This window comes from Talpa europaea, assembly GCF_964194135.1.
Source record: "Talpa europaea genome assembly, chromosome: 7".
In the NCBI taxonomy this organism is placed as follows: Eukaryota; Metazoa; Chordata; class Mammalia; order Eulipotyphla; family Talpidae; genus Talpa; species Talpa europaea.
Genome location: NC_140074.1, coordinates 66438872 through 66461045, shown reverse-complemented (window position 1 = coordinate 66461045; position 22174 = coordinate 66438872). Strand labels below are relative to the sequence as shown.

Below are 22174 nucleotides of genomic sequence, written 5' to 3'. Positions count from 1 at the left end.
TAGTCGACCCTCTTTCCCGCCCCCTACCTGACCGCCCGCGGCTCCGACGCGTCCACAGTCGCCAGCCCACCCGCCCGCCGTCTTCTGCGCATGCGCTGCCGCGCGCTCGCCTGGGCGGGCGCCAGTTCGCAGAGTCGCCTGTCGGTCGCAGCGCCCCACCCCCCCGAGGCATGCTGGGACTTGTAGTCAGCCGGACACGACTGCTGGCGCCCTGGGCTATGTAGGGCTGAGTAGGCTTCAGGACCCACGGGCATTAACAACACTTAATTCAGCTTTCTGGCCCCACTGTACAGTTAAAGAAACCGAGGTGAAAGCTCAAGTTCTCTCTGCCACTAGAGAGCTAAACTAGAACCCTTCTGACTTAAATCTGCTCAATTAGCCTCTTCACTAAAGCTTGCCCTCCACGAGTGGTCCTCAACAAAGCCTTGCCTTCCAGAAAGCCTTGTGCCTTGCAGAAAGGCTCTCTGAAGCTCAGCTCTCTCATTTGAGAAATGGGATGGAAACAATACAGCTTCCATTTGGCCAGGCACAGAACTTGGACTTGCTTAGAAAGGTGGTGCTTTGAACCTCATGTCGCTCTCTGGGACACTCTGCATCCTAGAGATCAGTTTATTGGATGAATAAATTGCTCTTGTGAAGGAGTCTCATGCCTACTAAGCTGGGAGGCCGACAGCAGAGGTAAATATGGGGACACATTCTGCAGCCCCTGTCCCTGCAGATTGAAGCTACCTAGGAACCCAAACCCAGGTCTAGCTGTGGTGGGGGTGGGGTCAGGTAGGAAGAGCTGGGAAAGGGTAAAGTCTTCCCAGGTGGGAGCTGATCTTCTGGTCTACTGACTACAAGGACTTGTGATCTCTTAGACAGTTTGGGGACAATCACTGGTTCCTACAGGAACCATATAATATAGTTGAGGAGTAGGAAGGGGGATGAAATAGGATGGGCTTGTACTTGAAAGCCACCTCTATATGTGCCCCTGCACAATGGTAAAACAAGAAATGATAACGAGCAAAACTACCGTCTTTGAGTTGGTAGTGTCTGGCTGTACGTAAATACATCACATGCATAGCTCTCCCTGTGAGGTAAGGTGCCATCAATGGGCAGGTGGGTAGATGGCAAAAATCACCTGTTTGTAATCATAAGACTCAGATTGGAACCCAGCTTCATCTGAGAACCCACCTCTCTTACTCTTGTTTAATTTATCTGCACATTCTCTAAATGGACATGAGGTTTTCAGTGAAGATTAATAGAGATTTTGAATATAATATAGTGGAATGCATTTAATTAATGTGTAGGGTAAATAAATTAAACTCCACAGCCTTTGGTATTCATCTGTGGCCTTGATCCTGTGAATGCAGAAGGCAGTTGTGCCTAATTGTGGACACCTGGAGTGTGGGTGTGTGCACATGTGTAAGTGTGCACACCTGCGCCTAGAAGCTAGGCTAAAAGCTGCGTCTACACGAGGGCAAGGGTGGTGTGACTACAGAGGAGGCCAGCCCATAAGAGAACGCTGGAGAAAGAGTGTAAAGTTTTGTGGTGGGCTGGGAGCTTCCTGAGCCTTGCCTGCTGCTGAGACTGCTCTGCCTGCTGCCTGCTTGCCCTAGAATGGTAACTTTTTTCTTTTTTAAGTTGTAATTAGTTCTTCCACCCTCTGGACTATTGGTTCCAAAAGCCCCAGCTCCCAGCATTTCAGATATTAAGGGACATGGGAGGCCAGCTTGGTATACTCTGTAGCATCCTTTGCATAAACTTGGAGGTTCTGGATGCCTGGTTTGGCATAGACCCTGAAACTACCTGAGACCTTGAGGTTATACTTGTAGTCCAGGGCTAGCCAGAGTGTGAGCAGACAGCCAGGGATAAGTTGAGTAAGGAGTTGGCTGGGGAAGTTGCTGAGTCAAGGAGCTGAAGGTTCTGGGGCAGGTTTTGTTCAAATTTGGCAACCACTGGGTGAAGATAAAACCTTGCAGGTCCAGGACAGGTGAGGTGCTTGCTTTCCCCACCTCTCTGGGCTCCTGGGAACCCCCAGGTCCTCATTGCAGTGTTCAGCAAGTATCAGTACTTGCAATTTGATAATTTCTCACAAAGCACATACCAGCTTAGATTTTAATTATATACTTTCCTACCATCTTCACCAGTGTGCTATTAACTCCCTGAAGGACAGTGTCATTTGTTGTCACATCTGTTAGCACAGCATGTAAGAGTTGCTGAGTGAGTCAGAATCAGAAATGTGACATTAGGCAAATCACTTTCCCTGTCTGACCTAGAGTTATTCTAGCTGCAGGATGACTCAGTGGGGTCCATTGGGTAAGAGACAACCTTTTATTGAACACCCACAATATACCAGGCAGGTCATATTGTCATATGTCATAATTAATCCCCTCAACAATTATTCAAGTAGTTACCAGTAGCACCATCTTACAAAAGAAGCAATCAACCGAGATTCAGAGAGATTTAGGTAGCTTGCTTACAGTAGAGCGGGGTGTTAATCCAGGCTGGTCAGGCCCATGACATGCTCTAAACCACCATCCAGAGACTACCTGCATCTTACCATACCAGCTGTCTTTCAGTGTGATTAAAGATTGTTAGTTAAGACTCGAATGAGAAAAGGAGAGACAACAGTGCTTACAAAGTCAGGGCATCTATGGGGAAATCATGGCTGTCATATCATGAAGTGCGAGCCTGTTGATGCAAAGACACACAGATAAGCAGTTGTGAGAGCTTTCCCAGAAAAAGCAGGACATGTGCTCTGCCCAGGGTTTCTGCTATGTTGGAGCCTCAGCTCTGCTTGTTTCACTAGAATAATAAGGAACTTCTCTCTACAGGTGGCTGAAGTACCTCCACCAACTCCTTTGTTGCAGGTGGGAGGGAGGAGGGAGTTGCTGTCAAATAGTTTCTTACCACCTTGACATTTCACCTAAACACTCACAGGTCAGGTGGGGTGAGAGCACCCTGCACCTGCCACTCTGAAAGCCATAGTTTCCCATTGAGACCCAAGTGAATTAATTTGGGTGTGACCATAGCTTTATCCCAGTGTTTCCCCAGTCACAGAAGTGCTTGCCCTGAAAGTCTGAGCATATGACCTTAAAACAGCAAACAAAAACAGCAACAACAAAACAGAAGTGCTTTCTTTTCTCTTAAAAATGTCTTTTTTTTAAAATGCTTAAGTTACCAGTTAAATTAATTACCACATTTCCCATGAAATATCAGGGTAAAATTAGCATTCTGGGGAAATGTGCTTATTTTAATTCCGGGGCTGTGCCTACCCAGGCACAATATTAACATTCCCCATAGACAGAGAAATTGAAAGAAATACCCTTTGTGGAGCACTTTAAAAACTCATTATTCTTTTTGTTTCCATTTAACATTGAAACCTCCTGTATTGGTTCCTTAGGGCTGTCATAACAGTGTCACAAACTGGGTAACTTAGAACAAGCAGTTGTATTCTCCCAGTTCTGGAAGCTAGAGGTCTGACCTACCAGCAGGCCCTGCTTCATCTGAAGCCTCTAAGGAACGGTCTTTCTTGCCTCTTTCAGCTTCTAATGGCCTCAGGTGTTCCTTGATTTAGGGGGAGTATAACTCCAGGCTCTGCCTCTCTCTTCATGTGGTAATTTCTCCCTGTGTGTCTCAGGTCCTCACACCACTTTCTCCTCTCCCCATGTGTCTGTGTCTTCTTATAAGAACACTATATTAGATTCAGTTTGATCTCCATCGTTACTGAAATTCTAACCTCAACTTCATTATATTGACAATAGCTTTATTTCCAAATAAAGTCACATTCTGGCATATTGGTGGTTAGGCTTTCAATTTTTTTTGAGGGGGTGTACAATTTAATTGATAACACCACCTATGAGCCAAGTGTTGTTTTTTTCCTTTTACAAAGACTATCTCTTGCTTAACTTCTCTTTAATTCTCTGTAAAATCAGGCTACCTAACTAAGCCACAGTACTGTTGAGAGCAAAATGAGGTATTGAATGTGTAGCACTTGCATGTTTAGCTATGTTAAGATGTTGCTTAATGTAGTAATGCTTATTATATTGCATTTATTATAATAAGTTTGCTTATTAGATCCACCATTATTTAATAGAAAGAGTGAGGACTTCAGGGTCAGACACACCTGAATTGGAAGTTCCACCCCTCTGTTAAGGTTATTTTCCGGAATAGATGAAAAGATGATTTGATGTAATGCTTAGTAACTTGTTGCAACTGATGAGCTGTGTAGCCTTGGATAGCTTACTTCTCCTCTCTCTCCCCCATTTTCTACCTCTGCAGAAAGGAATAATAGTAGTTATCTAACACAGAAGACTGTTGTGAATGTTAAATGACTTAATAGATCTAAAGATTTTAGAGCACTTCCTGGTAAGGAATAATTATTCTATGAATGCTAGCCATTATTGTAATTATTGTTGTTATTACTATTTTTATTCTCCACAAAATATTCTTCCTTTCTTCCCTCATTAGCAACTGAATTTTAAGAGAAACTTCTTGCTTGTAGAATGTAGGAAAGAAAACATAAGGGGTTAAAGCTTTAAATACACCCTACCTAAATTTGTGTCTAAAGATGTATAATTGCTAGTTATCATAAAATAATATAAAATTGTATCTATCTATTTTACTCAATTTATGACTGAATAACAAACACCAAAATGTCATGATTTAAAACAACAAATAGTTCTTATCTCACCATCCCCGTGAGTCAGAAAGCTGAGCACAGCTAGCTGGGTCCTCAGCCTCAGTCTCTCACACAAGTCAAGGCATTGGCCTGGGCTGGGGTTGCTGGCAGCATGGGGGCTCTTTTAGGGCTGTTGGGCTTCTCATTTTCTTGCTGGCTCTTTACTGGAGACTGATCTCACTTCCTTGTCTCATGAGGTTCTCCATGGTGGCTCATTTCATTAATGTCAGGAAGAGAGAGTGTGGGATGTAGTAGCAAGAGAGAAGTCATAGTTTTGTAACCAAATTGCAGAAAGATATTCCCTTAATATTCCTATTTTCTGTTGTGTAAAAACAAGTGGAAATCAGTATACTCAAATGGAAAATAGTATAACAGGCACTGAGTTTTAGGAGGTGAGATCATTGCTGGTCATTTTAGAGGCCCGCTCCCTCTCACTCCCTTCCTCAATTCTTTTCTCCCTCCCTCCGTCTCTGGTTCTGTTTACCCTTCTATTCATTTGTGTGTCTGTCCCCAGTCTACTTTCTGCTGAAACTCTAATTTCCACATGCCATACTCAGTCCCTGTGTTTCTCAGCCAAGCTCACGCTTGGTACGTGGTAAGTACATGATTGGTATTTAAATTCACAATCTAAAAGAACATTTGAGTGAACTTTGTACACTAGCTTAATATAACCATTTTATTATATTTCCATGAATATAAATGCTTATAAATTTCATCTTTAATCTCTTTATACATACTTACAATCAGACTGGATATCCAACAAATGTTTTTCTAATACAAGTTTATACATTTTATTTACTTAATACAGAAAATGCTAGAAGTCGGGGCCTCCCTGGCAGCATAGTGGTAAAGTTTCAGTGCTATCACCATTATGGCCTGAGTTTGATCCGTGGCCAGAGAGCTAACCCATATGGCGCAGCAGACCTCTCCTGTCTCACCCACTGCTCCCCTCAGCTGTGTATTTTAGTAGATCCACCTGTTCTGCTCCCCACTCTGTCTCTGGTGAATCCTCTCACCCCCATCACAACCCTGTACCTCTGTCCTACACTGCAGTTCTTCTATGCATAAAGAAATCTTAAAACAAAAATTAGAAGGCTTTTTTCATACTGGCCATGACAGTTGTCAAACTGGACACATGACACTTAAGAGTTTGTCAAGTTGACAAGTCCACCTTTGAACATTTAACCACTGCAAGTGAGACTGCATAAATGTCCTTATAAAGCTTTTTTAAATTTTATTTTCTTTGAATTTATATGGGGAAAAAAGTGATTCAGAACTTTAAAGGTGATTTTATATCCCATGGGTTTATGTGCATTGTCCAGATACAGTTTACAATGATTTGAACTAGTGTAGATGGTCAAAATCAGCAGTAATCAAACACTGAGTAGGTGCTTGATAAATGCACCCAGGGAACATTTCTGGTGTAGTGTCATCACCTCAAACCAACTCTGTGCGGGCCTCCCAGGTGGCACAGTGGTTGAGCGCTGGGTTGCGAAGCTGCCCGCGGCCTCTGCGGCGCCGGTTCGATCCCCGGCTGCTCCCCGGCCCCGGAGGAGGATCCCACATGGTGCGCAGACCTTTCCTGCCACCCGCTGCTCCCCTCAGCAGTGTACTTCAGTCCTTCTGCCTGCTCTGCTCCCCGCTCTGGCTCTGGTGAATTCTCTCACCCTCCCGCTCTTCTGACTGTACCCAGTGCATGTATAAACAAAACAAACAAACAAATATAATAAATAAATAAATAAAAGCATGCCTCTATAAAAAAAAAAAAAAAAAAAACAAGATTTAAAAAAAAAAAAAAAAAAACAACTCTGTGCTAAATGACTTCTACTGGAAAATTCCCCACAGGCCTTAATTTCTGCTCATCCACATATCTCAGATCTCCTGTGCCCTTGGCACTTGGATTTGAATCAACTTTCTTTTTATGGGGGCTGCCAATACCCTCTCCTTCAACAGGTGTCTGTAAAACTGGCTAGTAACAATGAGACCGTCTCCTCTCACCCTAATTTATTTTTTAATAGTAGGGGACTTTTATTGCTACTTTAAAAATGTAAACATAATGCAAGTGAAAATGCATTTGGAAGAATCAAAACAGCATGTAATGTAGATGAGAAAATTCCCCCTCCATTCTACTCACCAGCAATAATCGCCTCTACTGACTGTGCAATCCTTTCGCAGCCCTCTTTCCTCAGTATCTTATTGAGAAAAACACAGTATACGAGGAGAGGAAGTGGTACAGTGAAATCCCTTTTGCTCATCACCTTGCAATAATTGTTGTCAGTATTTTGCCAGTTTTGCTTCAGTTATCCCCATCCCCCAATTTGATATTTGGTTGCTGGAGTCTCTTAAAGTAAATCCCAGGTAGTATATCATAGATCCTGTAAATACCTTAGTTTGTATCTCTAGCAGATAATTATTTTTTACATATAATCTCAACATCATCACCTCTAACCGTTCATATTCAAATTTCCTTGATGGTTTCAAAAAACCTTTTTAATAGTAGGTGTGTTTATGGATCAAAATGTCCACACATAGTACTAGGTTTCCTTTCATCTATCGTGGTTACACCCTATAATCTTGCCCATGGCACTGAAGACACTGACTCACTTGTTCTTTATAATTTTCCACCTGATGTTTTTCAGCTTGTTTTTCTTTCCTAGGGATTCAACATTATTTTTGTCCTATGGATCACTTTTTAAAGCAATAAAAACTGTAGACCCCTTTCTCAAAATAGTGTTTATAAATGCCTAAAATGAGATACATGGAAACTATAAAAGAATTTATAGCAAGATTAGTTATTCAAATATAAAAAAATATGGTATTTACTGTAACAATATATGTACAAGATCTAATGGGGAGTCTAATAACTACCATAATTTGTAAGGAATATTGAGCATAAATATAACAACTGTAAGGTAATAGAAATATTTTTTTAAAGATTTATTTATTTATGCAAGCACTGGGTACAGTCAGAAGCGTGGGAGGGTGAGAGAATTCACCAAAGCAGGGAGCAGAACAGGCAGACGGACGAAGTACACTGCTGAGGGGAGCAGTGGGTGGCAGGAGAGGTCTGCGCACCCTATGGGACCCTCGCCTGGGGGCTGGGGATCGAACCGGTGTTGCAGAGGCTGTGGGCAGCTTCGCAACCCAGCTCTCAACTGCAGTGCCACTGGAGAGGCCCTGTAATAGAAATAATTTGTGTCTTAATTTTAAGAGGTGGTACTGCTGTTAATGTTTGTTGTCTACATTCATTCATAAATTAAGGAATGACACTTGTGTTTAGAGGATACTGAAAAAAAAAATTTCCTACTATATAATTTCACAGTTCCTTGAGTTCTATCTATGGGCCCAAGGATCACCAGCTGAAACATCAAGCTCTGCCCTATACCATCATATCAATGGTGTTCAATGTCTGGCTGTGCTATTAGTGATACTGGATGATTAGCAGGTTCAGGCTTTAAGTCTGATTCATTAGACATTTCCCTATCAGCTTCTCTCCTAGTAGTTTTAGGATTTATTGATGAGAGTTCTCTAGATCTATTATTTTAGTAGAGATTATGAAATGGTAATTTTCTACGTTTGTCATTCTTCTTGCATTTATTACCTGCATGTTTCCATAAAGAAACATGTAGTTACCCTGAAATCCAGTTCATATAATAAAAACTTGACTAATTCTGGATTTTTTTTAAAAATCAGTCTTCAGAATAATGAGCTGGTTTTCTTACCATCTCCAGCGACCAATGGGATTTGTTTGCTTGGTTTTTGGTTTTGGCTTTAGCTTTGGTTTTGGTTTGGGGAGCATTATAAATTTTAGGAAATTTATTTCTTTGCTCTCTATTTCAATCAGTTGCAATCATTATTCATTGTGATGTTCAATTTGTTCAATATTAGGTCAATGTGAACCTCTCTAAGTTGGCACAACTTAGAGATGAACATATTGAGTAGATGAGCATATACTCTGTAGATGAACATACTAATTTCAATGGCTATCTTGCTTTCTGGCACAGCTTGGACCATACCTATTCTAGTCTTGGAATAAGGAATTTTTCTAAGAACGCTTTGTTCTTTTCAGAGGAAAGTGGTATTTGAAACCAAAGAGTCTGGTCTTTCTAGGGGCATTTATTGCAAGTAGATTGTCATTACTTTTAAGCCTTTTGGGTGAACAGGAATACAAAATGTTTATTTAAAAAAAAAAAAGAAAAGCAAATCACAAGTTATATTTTCCAGTGGAAATTTTGGTGTACAGAAGTTTTCTCATCTTCTTTGGCTTTATACCTAGAATGATTGTTTCTTGTGCATCTCCGTTCCACGTGACAATAACGTAATGGCTTATTTGCTGTATCCCACAATATATATGTAATAATTTCAAACTAAAAACAATAGTTCAATAAGCAATAGTTCATTAAATGTAGTTGAAGATTTACTTATATATCATTTTTCTGTGGAATTGAAATATGTAAAATAAAAATACTGCATTTTAAAATCATTCAAAATCTTTTCTCTGTGTAGTTATACCAACACCTTGATCTATAGCTGATATTTTTTCAGTTTGTAAAATTTTTAGAGATTTTTTTACTCTATTTTGATTTAAAAACTATATTTTTGTTTCCAAAGCTAAAACTTAGGAAAAAAGATACGCTCAAAAGGAAAGAAAGAAATCCTGGCTTTTATCCTTATCCCCTTGACCCTATACCTTGTTCTCCCTGTAGGTAACCATCCGCTCATTTTGACTAATGATTTCATCGTTTTTTAGTGAAAAAAATATGAATTACATATATATATATATATATATATAGTGTATCATATCTATTTCCGAGAAAGAAGGGGGTAAAAAATGTTTACACCTCTCAAATGCGGTGCCACCGGGGAGGCCCAATTATTTTTTTTAATGGACTTTTTTTTTAAAGATTTTATTTTTATACAAGAACCGGGGTACAGGCCAGATGCGTGGGAGGGTGAAAGGATTCACCAGAGATAGAGCGGAGAACAGAACAGGCAGACTGAAGAAATACACTGCTGAGGGGAGCAGCAGGCGAGACAGGAGAGGTCTGTTTTGCCATGTGGGATTCTCACCGCCAGCCTTGATCAAACCCGCGCTACAGAGGCTGCGGACAGCTTCACAGCGTGACGCTCAACTGCCTGCACCACCATGGAGGCCCTTCCTAGTGATTATTAATAGTCTTATTTTAAGAGTTCTGGGCCTCCCCGGTGGCGCAGCGGTTGAGCGCTGGGTTGCGAAGCTGCCCGCAGCCTCTGCAGCGCCGGTTCGATTCCCGGCTGCTCCCCGGCCACCAGAGGAGGGTCTCACATGGCGCGCAGACCTCTCCTGCCGCCCGCTGCTCCCCTCAGCAGTGTACTTCGGTCCTTCTGCCTGCTCTGCTCCCCGCTCTGGCTCTGGTGAATTCTCTCACCCTCCCGCACTTCTGACTATACCCAGTGCATGTATAAACGAAACAAACGAACAAACAAACAAATAAATAAAACATGCCTCTATAAAAGAAAAAAAAATAAAAAAAAAAGAGTTCTATTGATAATCACTATGTATAGGTAGAACTAACAGAACTTGCACATTAAATGCCCAAAATTTAGAACTGCCAGCCCTGAATCTCCAGAAATACAGCAGCTTTGAGACAACTTAAGATAGAGAAAAAGTGCTTAAAAGTAAGACAGAACAAAGTGGAAATGTAGTTCTTCTCTGCCCCTTTTCACTTCTCTGAGCTTCCAGTCCCCCTCTTTATTTTTTTATTTTATTTTTTTAAGAAGGCATGTATTTTATTTATTTATTTGTTTGTTTGCTTGCTTGTTTATACATGCACTGGGTACAGTCAGAAGCGCGGGAGGGTGAGAGAATTCACCAGAGCCAGAGCGGGGAGCAGAGCAGGCAGAAGGACCGAAGTACACTGCTGAAGGGAGCAGCGGGAGGCAGGAGAGGTCTGCGCGCCATGTGGGACCCTCCTCCTGTGGCCAGGGAGCAGCCAGGGATCGAACCGGCGCTGCAGAGGCCGCGGGCAGCTTCGCAACCCAGCGCTCAACTGCTGCGCCACTGGGGAGGCCCTAGTCCCCCTCTTTAAAAAGCAACAATGAAACTGACCTTTCATTGTTGTTAGGATATATGAAGAGCAAGTGCGACAGTGCATGCCAAGCAAATAGTATAGAACATCTGGCCTAAAAATGAATCTATGAAAATTGAAAATCATAGCTACTTTTTGTATTAATTTTATTAATTTCCTTGATGCTTGAAGACTCCCTAATGGGTTTCAACCTTTAATTTTGATTTTAGTTTTTCATGAGTTGGTTCAGTCCCCACCTACTGGTCTCCTCTCCCTGCCCCTACTAGCACAGTCATGGGGAAGAAGAGAACTGATGGGAGATATAACTCACCTTGAACATGTCCTGTAACAGTATGGCCTATCAACAAGCACTGGGTACAGTCATAAGCGTGGGAGAGTGAGAGAATTCCCCAGAGCAGGGAACAGAACAGGCAGACTGACGAAGTACACTGCTGAGGGGAGCAGTGGGCGGCAGGAGAGGTCTGCGAGCCATGTAGGCCCCTCGCTGGTGGTCGGGGATCGAACCCACTCTACGGAGGCTGCGGGAAGCTTCACAGCCCAGAACTCAACTGCTGCACCACCAGGGGAGGCCCTAAGGATGATCTTTTAACCTGAGTACGAATCCACCTAGGATAGTGATTAGAGGGTGGTAGTTAGCTTCCTGGTGGTTCCTCAAACCAGTCTCCAGCTGACTCCACCCCAGGTTTTTACCCTCCCCAAGCACCTCCTGGTAGGTGGTCTGATGACCTTGGCCTCTTCTGCTGCCTCAGGGTCCTGAGTCTCTCCTTTTACAGCAGGTGATTAGCATTTCAGAGACCACTAGTTCCCTAAGCCCTACCCAGGAATGATTCCTTCTGGGCATTTGCTTCTTGATGCCAGGCAGGACGAAGAAGGAAATGGAAAGGAACTCATCTCAGAATCCTTCCTTGAGGGGCTAAGTTTTGAGCAGAACTTTAAAGAAAGAGGACAGATGGCCTCTCAGGAGGAATAAGCTGGCCGCCTGGTAACGATGCATCTGTGCGCTGTTGGACATGAAGGGGACTTTGGAGTCAGACTCTGAATGCCTGTGGTCTTTGACTGCAGTCTGTCACTCTCAGAACTTCTGCCTCCTCTTTGTAACATATGGTTGTAAAAATGGTAATACCCCCTGTCCACAGCACCATTGCGAGGATATGATGACTCCAGTGTCTTATACTTGGCACAGAATAGAAGTACAGGCAATGTGAATTTCCTTCCCACCCTCTTCCTTCTTCAAGTTCTTAGCCCACTGCATCTTCAAAGTACAGCTAGGTTGTTATAGTTGGAGTAGTGGGGACTGAACATTCTCAGGTGACAGGGACATATAATTTCTTAAATTCTAACAGCAACCTGTTTTGTCACTAATGTGAGCCTCATTTTATAAATAAAAAGCAGAGCCTCCAAGACAAAAAGCAGCTTACCTGTGGTCATGGGTAGAGCCTCAGCCAGCCTGTAAGTCACCTTTTATATGAGTTAGGAGGTGCTGCTCCTCTACTTGGATTCAGTCCATAGTACAGGACTGAATGTGTGATGTTGCTGAGGCTGGGTTTGGTCCCCACTCACCTCCTTGCCTTGTCATTGTGCAGTACACGACTCACATAACTGTACACAGAGTTCATTCAGATTGAACCCCAAACCTACATCTGACTTTCAGATCACATTCTTTCCACAGCTCCCTGGGAGTTCATATCTTCCTGAATCCTTCTCTTCCCTACTCTACCTCTTGCTCTTCTCCCTTACTTAGATCCAGTCTCTTCTTTCTTAGTTGACACACTGAATCTAATCTCTACATTTGAGTATCACTAGGATGAAAACAAATCATTATTCAAAATTCCACAATCATTTTCCCCAGGGTATACTTCTAAACCTGGCATTGAATAGGCCTGCTAAGCAAGAACTGGTTCAGAACCCTGTGGTCATTCATCAGGCTCCCCTGTATCCTAGCTAAGACTTTACTGTCCGCCTTTCTGTCCACAGCGCCCAGCTGTTTGCAAGGCATAGTCATCCTTCTTTGGCATGAAGAACTTTTAAGATTTTCCCCAAGAGCAATCACCTCGAGCAGGCACTAGATGGCAGCAGGAGATCATATATGGCCTTTTTTCACCAACTTCCTGTTACTGGCCCCAGCCCACCTTGTCTCAGGAGGCAGGAGCAAAGGGTACATTTCCATGCTGACTGCTCATGTTCCCGCTCCCTTGACTAATAAGGGGGCTAGAAGCCAGGAGGGGCTTGGAGTGGTGCTGAGAACACCTTAGTCTGCTGGAGCCCACTTTGAGGCCCATGGAGCTGCACTGGGATTCTTCAGTCTGCCCCTTTCTCTCCTTAGGGAAACTAACACAACAGAACCACATGGGGGCCTATTAAAAAAATTCTAATTTGCAAAATAAACAGAAGATAGCCATCTTTCCTGGGCTACTTGGCAGTGTGTGTCTCTCTCTTCCTTCCCTGCAGAGAGTAAGACCTTCCTCAGAGATTTAACTCATTTCACTTTAAACAAGCATCCACTTGTAGGTTATACTAGGCCACTCTGAGCCTCAGTTCCCTCATCTGTAAAAAGGGGTAACAATTTCTCCTTTGTAGCATGCTGGTGAGAACCTGATGGGATAATAGGTGTAAATTAGCCAGCAGGCCTCTAATTTCACGCTCACAGCAGTTGAGTGAGGAATTTGAATCCCCATTTTGCAAGTGAGGACACTTAGGTTGGGGAGATGAAGTGAATTGCCTAAGATTTGAATCCTGTGGCCTGGCTCAGCTTTTGGTTTAAGCTTTCCCTTTTCCTTAACTTAAACTTGGTTTAAGTTCTACCCTTGTTTTCACAGTTCCACTGTAGGAAGCAAGCACCTTAAGGATAAATTCCTGACTGGTGGTTAAAGCACCAGGTGGGTTTCAGGCACACAGACTCAAACACGGGCAAGAACTTAGTGGTGGAATTGAGTAAGGACTAGGACAGGTGGCAACTGATGATGATCTGGACACCTAGAATTTTTAAATTCTTCAATAACTTCTGTTTCTCATCAGTCTCCAAGTATCCCAAGATTTAGGTCCTAACATTATCAGCATGTTACAGATGACAAAACAGAACCTCACAGAGGTCAAATGACTTGTCCAAGATCACTCAGCTGGAAATGGAAGAGCTGGACTTCAGACCCACGCAACTCGCAGTGCAGCCCTTTTGCAACTGGGTTCATTACTTGTGTATTTAGGGAAGAAGCAAATTAGGTGAGAGCACATCAGTTGTCCAGGCTTCAGCAGTTTTATAGACCTGTCTTCTTTTTGCTTCCACTGTTGCTTTTCTTTCCATTCACCTGGATTATTGGTTAATGTTTGCATGATCTCCAAGTAGGGGGTAGACTTAAGTACTGCAGATAGAGCCTCCACAAAGCATAACTCTGGGTGTATACTGGTCGCTTAGGATTGAAGCAGCGCAGACCTGGGGTGGGAGTGGCATATTTTGTGGGTCCTCACCCATGCACTTAAAATCACAAGACATAACTCAAACACAGAGTGTGTTAGCAAAAGGGTTTATTTACAAGGAGGAAAATGGGGAAAAAGATAGAGATTCTAAGGCCACAAATGGCTAGTTGGCCTATCCAAGTTAGTGTCTCTATTTTCCAGTTGTCCAAACCAAAAGCTGCTCATTAATGATGACTACTCCCTCAGGTGAGAGCCTGGAGTTGGTGACACCCTGATAAATAGCGGACCAGGACCCAATCACAGTGGCATCTGGAGGTGATCTCAGGTGATGCTGCAGTTGCCAGCAGCAGCAGTGGTCTGGAGGCCAAGCTGGGCAGGAGATGGATTTAGAGGTGGTGCAGGCACAGGCCAGCAATGCCGGTTGTGTGAGAGGCAGGAGGGCAATAACCATCCAAAGAGAGATCTAGAGATGAGAGTAAGACCAGTCAGAGGTCTGAATCCATCTGCCGGCCCGCCTGTCATGGCTTTCAGCATTTGAAGTTTTCTTTCAAAACTGGCTCTGTTTTCAACACCCAAATAGCACCTTTGGGGGTAGTGGGGGGGGGGGAGTGCATTGGAACCAGGCATGCTCCAGTGTACCACCGAACAAGGAGCAACAGAGCTCCTCTTATAGATCCACGATGGCAATTCTGGATGGGGAGCCAACTTCATTTACCAGAGCTGTCCTGAAATGTAACTGGAGGTGTACAAAGGAGATGAGTTGTACATTTTTAGAAGTATCCAAGAAGTAATTGGAAGATGATTTGGTGGTGATTGAAAACATTATATGGGGTTTCTGACCAGCTGACCTTTAAAATGTCTTTTACCCAGGAGATCCTTTAACCTATGCAAAAGGGTGAGGGCACCTGGGGTGTTGTCTGGAAGAGGCAGGAATAGGGAAGGTCCAAGTATTTGCAACAAAAAGGACTTGTTTTACAGGAGTGAGAATTACTGCTGGAATTTTTGGGCAGTGGAACCACATATAGAAAGATAAGCTAGTTATTAGCTGTCCATGTCCTTGCTCTTAAGGAGCTCACAGTTCAGTTGGAGAGACAGATGTTAACTTGCATGTTAACTAAACAATAAAATGTAACAAGCACTGTAATGATATGAATGGTTCAGTTGATAATACAAATATGAGAAGCTATAATTAATGTGAATATATGTATTTCAAAGTACCTATGTGACTTGCTCCCATTAGTCACTTTAAGTGTATCCACTGGGATACTCTTTCCTTTTTCTAGATGAAAATCTTAGCAGGCTGTACTGATCTGTTATCACTGTCACAGAAAACAGTGCTGTAGGGATTTTAAGTTGCTAACATAGTTTCAAATCAAGAATTAGGAAGACCAGCCTGAGATTTTAATTGCATCTCCACATCCAATCTGTTAAATCTCCCTGCTCTCGTTAGTGGGGGTGGTAAGAGGTGGGGACAAGGTTAGCCTTCCATCTCTTTCTCTTTTATGTGTCCTTATTTTAAAAGTCAGCCGGTGAGAAATCACAGGGTCATGGCTGAGGAAAGAGGCGCAGCAGGTTAAAGGAGGCCATGACTGCCATGGCACCCTCATACCTCCTCAGCACTGTCTGATCCTGACTGGCCCTTTCTCTTAAGGACTTTTCTAGGGGCTTTGCAGAGATCCCCTTTCCTAAGACCTTCTCTGAGCAATTTCTCTTTGGCTGCCTGCTACTGACAACTGTTCCCAACCCCCTTCTCTTTCTCTAGCTCCCCGTCACACTGAGTTTCTTAACTGTGGGGAACCCCTCACCCACTGTTATGATTCCTATTGGGTAGGACTCAAGAACTCCAGGCCAGCTGTCTCTTATGGTGTCAGGGAATAGTACAGTGTTGTCCATGCTGGCAACCTCTGGGATTCACAGTGAATCCTTATGCAGCCCCTACTGTCTGCTGCCACAGGCCCCTAGAACTTTCTTAGAGGGAGAGAGACTCTGCCCACTGACTTCCCAATTACCAAGAACACATAGCCAGTTCTCTTTGAGCCTCCTTCTCAAAAAACTTGAGATTAGGGAATAGCACGCTCTGTATGTCTTGCCTGGGGTGCTGGGAACCCTAAACTTTAGGTGACAGATTTCTCCAAAGCAAATCTTCCCTAAATCCTTCCTGTCTATTCTCTGACCTCCTTTTATTTCCTTGTTCTGGCTGAGATTTCTGGGCTTATGAAGCTAGTTAGGTTTCATCTCCTTTGTAAATTCTGCATATAGGGATTTGAATTCCAAATTCTGGCTTTGGGATTTCACTTCCCTTCTCTCTTGGTATCTCCATAGAAATTTCAGGGTTTTTATTATTATTTTTTTAATTTTTAAATTTTATATATTTTTACATATTTTTTTTCATTTTTGCACAAGGTATGCATTTTCATCTTGGTTATATTCCCCATACAATTCCTACCTCCCCTTGTTTTGATCCAACTCTCTCCTTCCTCCCTCACCACCCCTGTAGTATGTCTCTGGTTTATAGTTGCTTGTTGATTTTGATTTTTACTTTATTATAATTAGTCTTTTCCCTGGTCCCTTATGTATTCCTGCTATGAGTGAGACCATCTGGTATTTTTCTTTTTCTTTCTGGCTTATTTTGCTTAGCATTATCCCTTCCAGTTCCATCCGTGTTGCTGCAAATTGCATGAATTTATCTTTCAGAAGGGCACCTGCATCCCTATGTTTATAGCAGCACTATTTACAATAGGTAAGGTATGAAAACAACCCAAATGCTCAAAAATACATGACTAGATCAAGAAGATGTGGTACATATACACAATAGAATATTACTCAGCAATCAAAAAGAAATTTCAGTTTTTAACATGGTAGTGCAACATTAGCAGTGATAATTATAACAACCAGAGCAACAGCAGCAATAACAACTATTATTGATCAAAGGCTTAACCTTTGCCAGGAAATGATTAATCCTTACAAGAACTTTTTCAGGCTGGCACTGTGATTTACCAAGGACACACAGATCCTGCTGGACTCTGACTGGTAAGCTAAGAAGTTCGGATGGCACAGCACAGAGGTGCAGGCCTACCTGCTGGCATTTCAGCAGCCACTTACCCTTTGTGAAGGAGATTCATGTGGGCCCTTGAGCCAGCTTCAGAGCAATTGCTTTCCTCCAACAAGAGTAATAACTCCACCTAGGAAATGATCCCATTTCAGCAAGTCCTGGGAGGCCATTGCTGTCCTAAAGGCCATTCTTTATGATATAAAAGTCTCACCCTCTCTCCCCCACCCTTAATGTTTCTAATTTGAGCCCTTCTGGTCCCTGTGGAGCCTTTAAATGCTTCAAGTGCAAGCCTGTTGCCAAAGCAAGCCTGTCTGACTCGGAGGCAGCACCCTGCACTGTTGCTGAATATTGAACAAACACTTGGGCAGCCTTGGTTCTCCCAGAAGCCCTTTGTTTCCTGGATGAGGGCAAGTAGTGCCATCACCTCCTGCCGAAAATCCCTGGCTGCCCTCCCAACAAGGAGTTGTCACTTCAACTGAGGCTTTTTTTTTTTTTTTTTTTTGGTGGCAACAAAATAATACCCAGCAGGAATTTTGGGAGGAGAAAAAAGAGAGTTCAGTTGGCAGGTTCTCAAATGAATGGGTTGTAGTGTCATTGGAACTGAATTGGGCTTGAAACCAGACATGATCCTATTTTGGAAGCATTGTTCAGAGTGATGGGAAATGTGAACAGAGAATAAATCTCTTCAAAAATGCTCTTTATCCTTGGCCTGTTAAAGATGACCTGTTTTAACTGAACTCTCCCATCCCCTCAATGGCAGCAGCCTATGTGAAAACCTGGAAGAGCCCAGAACAATTGGCGAATTGATCAGCTGTTCATCTATTAACCTTTCAAGTGAGAAAGTTCCTTTTGCATTTGGGAGAGGTCGCCACTTGATTACGAGTCATCGATTAACTGTCAGTCTTCAAAGTCACAAGTTTTGGGTATTGGCCATAGCAATGCTTTGATACGATAACACAGTGATCAGAATATGTAAAAATAAGCTCAATCAATATTTATTGGAAATTTTATTGAAAGTCTGCTATGGCCCAGGAAGTATGTAAAGTGTATTTGAGAATCAATAGGACTTTGCCCTCATGGATCTTACAATCTGGAGACATTAACAGGTGATATGTAGCACAGTGGTTGATTTTTAATATGAAACCCTAATGTAGATTGGGATCATGAGAATGGGGTTCAGGGGTGAGGAAGTGGCACTTAATTAAGATCTGCAGGAGGAGTAGAAGTTAACAGGGAGAAGGCAGGGACTAGGGGCAGCATGAGGGAATGAATTTTGTGCAGAGAGAAGAGCATTTGCCAAGGCAGAGAGAAAAGCATGGGACCTATACATGAAACTTAAAGGCCAAAGTAGCCGAAAATAAGAATTTGGAGGAAAGGGATACAGAGATCAGGCTAGAGAGGCAGAATGGTTGTCTAGATCCCACATGTGCCCTCTTAAGGATTTTGTTCCAGACCCTAAGATCAGTGAAATGCAATGGAATCAGGAGAAGAATATAGGGTCTGTCTCTTAGGAAAATGATTTTAGCTGCAAATGGAGACTGGATCAGATGCAATTAACTTTTGCAATTGGAATATTCACAGAGAAATATTTAAGGGACTGATAGTCTTCCCTATTGTAATTCTCCTCCAGATCATAAATTTTAGCATCACACAATCTTTCTTAAGAGGATCTTTTTGCTTAAATATGCATGGGACTCAGAGGTCAGTCCCTTTCTCCACTGATGTCCTAGGTTCCTCACTGGTTAAACGATAGGGTTGGGCCAGGCGATAGGCAATGCCTTCTTTTTGCAAAATCAGCCATTAGGTTCAGCTAAGAACCCTATACTGCTGCTTCTGTGCAGTGTTCAGCCCTGACTATGGACTTTTAACTCCACTGTTAAACTGAGTGAGAAAGCTAAAGATTTATTGCACAAATACAGTCCAGCAAAGATCTATAGCTCACTTTGTTGGGAATGGATAGTTGTCTCTTTAATCCAATGATTATGGATTTTTTTTTTTTGGCTTGATCAAGGTTATTTTTATCACTGGCACCATGTTACATTACCTTCCAGTTGAATTATATGCATATGGCAAGATGGTATAAGGGGCAGGTCATCTGTGTTTAAAAATATGAGATTAAAAACAGCAGTTTAATGATGAATTGGGTCAACAGAAGACTGGGGCCTTGGTGAAAGGGTCACTGACTTTCTGTGTAACCTTGGAAAGTCATTTTCCTTTTCAGACACACTTTTTCCTTGTTTAAAATGAGACTGTTGTAGGAGTTTAGTGTTTGCAAAGGTGTGTGTGTGAGTGCGTGCATGCATGCATGCATGCATGCGCCAGTGGTTTGTGAAAGCTATTATGGGATAGCACTCCCCCAAAAGGGTCAGATAAATGGATCTCCAGAATAGGCCTTTTACATTATGTGTCACACTGGCATATGGAAGTAAGGTTAATTGAGGCCTTGTGGGCCTGAAGAGAAACTGTTGCCAGTACTCAAATAATGCAGATAGTTTAGATTTAGGGATATCTCCAGAAATAACTTTTTTTTTTTTTAATCACAGATACCTGTCTTAAGGTAGGGCCAACAACCAGTGGCAAGGTTTTGTCCTATGAAATCATTCCCTCCTCCTCATGTTACCCCTCCCCCTTGATGCTCTTGGTCCCTTAACACAGGATATAAACCCCCAGATTGTCTCATTTATTTTGGAGTTTATAGTGATGCAAATCCTCAGTACATGTGCTAGTGTTATTTAATTGGATTCTTTCCTCCTACTAATCTATCTGATGGTAATTTATTTGTTCAAGTCTTAAGAACCCAGAGGGGTGGGAGAATGTTCTCCTGCACCCCAACAACAACAACTTACAGAAAAAAGGATGCTCCATTCTACTTTTTTTTCTCTTTGGAGATTTTATAATTTGTGTTTATTGATTCCAATATTTTTACATGAACTCATTCATCACTGCCCCTGTTCCTGTGTGAGTATAGATGGAACCTCTCTCCCAATCTGCAATGGTGGACTAGGTCAGCATTTCCAAATTTCCTGTAAAGGTCAGATAATAAATATTTTAGGCTTTGTGCATTGTAGAATGTTTTTTTGCAACTTCTCATCTCAGCCAAGGTGCTAAACACAATTATAAGTGCATGTGGGTGGCTGTATTGCAATAAAACTTTATTTACAAGAATTAGACAGGGGACTGAATTTGATCTTTGGACCACACTTTACTGACCTCTGGGTCACCATGTGAGCTAAGTGCTCCCTAAAGTCCTTGCAGCTCTCTCCCCTGATTGGTTACCCCTCCCAAGTTTGAAGTTAAACCCAGAACCATCCCTTTGACCTGAGATTCCAAAAGGCATCATCATCTTCTGACGTGTCTCTGTATAAGACCATGTCTGTCTCCCCAGTTGCTGAGATGCCTTCCTCACAGCTTTGTTTTGTTTATCTTAGTAACTACCCTTCTTTAATCCCTCTGAAGGATTGGCTAGCTGGAATTTGCCTTGTCTTCCTCTCCCGGAGTCTTTGATCTGATGCTCATAAGCATTTGCTGACAGCCAGACAGAAAAGGTGGAGCCCAGATCCCAGGCCCCAGGGCCCAGAGAGTAATGAATGAAGGCTGCGTTTATTTGTATTTCTAATTGGCAAGCCCATTTCCAGATCAGCTGCATGTCACTGCAAGCCGAGAACAAGAGCAGGAGACAGCGCTACTTTTCCTTCCAAGCCTTGGTGCCCAGGGCCCCTGTTTCCAGTGAGGCAGGAGCTTGCCTTGACTTCACCAGGCTTGGAAGAAGTTGCCATTTGGGACAAGTTCAAAATGCCATCTGCTCTGCGCATTAGTACAGGGACACCCTGTTTGGCCACTCAGACTCTACATTGCGCCGCTTTGAGGAGGCCCTTTGCATCCTCTGTGATGTAAATAGAGACCTCTGAGTTGTACAAATCGCCTTGCTTGTTCAAACTTTTTGATATAGCTATTGACATCACTCTTCTTAAGAAATCTTAAGTAGAATGTTCGTCTGTTAAAAATAGTCTAAAAATGGTCTATTTTGAAGCTGAGATGTGGATTTAGAGTTCCAGTTGTTCAGTTTCCCTCCTGTCCTTAAAGTAGCTGCTGAGATCTCTAAATTCCTAGGAAGAATTTTGAAGCCTCTAGACTAGGTCATGAATGCCTCTCTAGCCATTCAGTTCCATGCTCTCCCTCTTTGAGTAAGTGTCTAGAACATCCCTAGCACATGCTAGGCACTGAGGGGGGCACAGGAGTGGGGAGATGTGGCCCCTGGTCTCCAAGAGCTGACAATATGGTTGAGGTCAGCAGAAAATGGGATAGGACAATGAGCGTAATAAAAGAGGGTCTTGTACGCAGTAATATTTATTCAGAGAAGAAAGGCTAGAACAAAAGAAAGAATTCTTGGAGAGAATTACAGTAGGATGGAGCATTGGCAGATGGTAAAAGTTTAGAGAAGTAGTGGAGGAAACATGATAGTGTGAGCACATGCACAGAAGTAAGAAACAATAGTTGTATGGTTCAAGAGTGCCAGCTCAGGAAGGAGCACAAATCTTGGTGTGCACACAAAGGAGGAACCAGAAGATTGAACAAGAGAACATATGAGCACAGAGAGAAAAGGGGAAATAATATCTCTTTCACACAGGTCCACCTTCTGTTTTATTTACAACTCATAACTCTTTCAGTTGGTGGGATTATCCCTGCTTTATAGAATTAATCACTCTAGATCCTTGGACATTAAGACTTTCCCAGGTTGTAGAGTTATTATCAAGTAGGATCGAGATTTAAACTGAAATTGACTTGACAACAAAACTCATGTTTCTCCATTATGTGACACTTCATAGAAATATAGAACTGGAGCAACATTTTAAAAGGAAGGTAGAATTTGTCTACATTGACAATTGATAGAAAGGAATTTCTTGTTGATAAGAAATATCCTTAAATATTTACTTCTTACAAGATCTTCAGAGAATCCTGTAGTACCACTTACTAACG

At 42.5% G+C, this 22174-nt stretch overlaps 1 protein-coding gene across 5 annotated transcripts in view; it reads left to right on the top strand.

The window, feature by feature from the left end:
• ASTN2 (astrotactin 2) overlaps positions 1–22174 on the top strand; it is a gene marked incomplete at both ends in the record, with an annotated part of 818546 nt that overhangs the window by 619944 nt on the left and 176428 nt on the right. The window contains one exon of one of the 5 annotated variants that reach the window (XM_084237292.1): positions 654–725. The exons of the other annotated variants lie outside the window; for them this stretch is intronic. Of the gene's footprint in view, positions 1–653; positions 726–22174 lie in introns of those variants that run through there. 5 annotated transcript variants of the gene reach the window in all.